At 60.4% G+C, this 1,135-nt stretch overlaps 1 protein-coding gene across 1 annotated transcript in view; it reads left to right on the plus strand.

Annotated features, from left to right (window-relative positions):
• The first annotated feature begins 153 nt into the window (after positions 1-153).
• ADAMTS10 (ADAM metallopeptidase with thrombospondin type 1 motif 10) overlaps positions 154-1,135 on the plus strand; it is an 18,422-nt gene continuing 17,440 nt past the window's right edge. The window contains 1 exon segment of the mRNA XM_014447216.2: positions 154-208. The gene's annotated coding sequence lies outside the window, so the exon portion shown is untranslated.

Here is a 1,135-nt window from a genome sequence, read left to right on the forward strand (position 1 = left end):
GCGGCTCAGAAAGTGTCGATATCGGGCCCCTACTCAGGGCATGTCGTCGCTGCGCGCTCCCTCCTTCACTCTTCCCTTCTCCCTCTTCCATCCTCTCTCCTCCGCATCCATCCTTCCTCCTCCCTGCTCCCTGCTCCCTCCTCCCTGGGCCCGCCCGGCGAGACGGCGGCGGAGACGCGACTGAGGCCCGGCGGGCGGGCGGCCGCGGGTAAAGCGCTGGGGCTCGCGGGCCGGGCGGGTGCGTAACTTGGGGACTTGGTGTGTCTGTGTCGGATGGGGCCGGCCATGGCCATCGTCCCGCTGCGGGGTAGTGTGGGTGCGCCACTGAGTTCAAGTGAGCGGCTGGGTGTGTGTGTGGACATCCACGTATGTGTAAATGGATGTGCTCTGCGTGTGTGAGTCTGCGTGAAACATGTGCGTGATTATGTGGGGGTGTTGTTTGCCTGCCCAAGTGTGAGTGTAAGCCAGCATGTGTGCGTAAATTGTGTGCTGTGTGTGTCAGTGTCTAGTTGAGTGTGTCTCCAAACATCTGTCTCAGATGTGTCTGAGTGTAACTGTAAATGCCTGTATGTAAGTGGGTCTGGGTGTGTGTCAGGTTTGTGGGACTTGGTGACTTTGTCCCTGGTCTGGTTGTGTGGATGAGTGTACATGTCTGTGTGTGTAAGCCCGGTGTGTGTGTGTGTGTGTGTGTCTGTGTTTGTCTCTAGGTTGTCTGTGTATTTCTGTGTGTGCACATAGGGCTGGGGAGTGTGTAGTTGTGTCTCCCGGGTGTATGTACTGAGTGTGTGTGGGGGGGGTCCTTTGTGGGTCTCTGGTGTCCAATTGTTGGTCTGCAGCTGCGCAGGTGGGGCTGCCCCTGAGCGTGTGTCGCTGCCAGTGTGCATTTGTGTGTCTGGGTGTGAGAGTGGCACCGCCCACTTCCCCCGAGTTGGTCATCGAGGCCACTCTGTCTCAGGGTGTCTCCAGCCCATCCGGCTCCAGGCCTTTAATTAGCGGCTGGTTAGGGGGACCCACTGGGCTGTGGGTAGAGTGGGGTGGGCGGCCAGCCTTTGTCTGCTGGCCTCACGGGGTCTGCCGGGCCAAATGCGCAGCGCCCGGAGGCAGCTGGCAGCCTGGGCTGGCGAGGCCTCTGCCT

Source organism: Myotis lucifugus, unplaced genomic scaffold, assembly GCF_000147115.1.
Source record: "Myotis lucifugus unplaced genomic scaffold, Myoluc2.0 scaffold_628, whole genome shotgun sequence".
Classification (NCBI taxonomy): Eukaryota; Metazoa; Chordata; class Mammalia; order Chiroptera; family Vespertilionidae; genus Myotis; species Myotis lucifugus.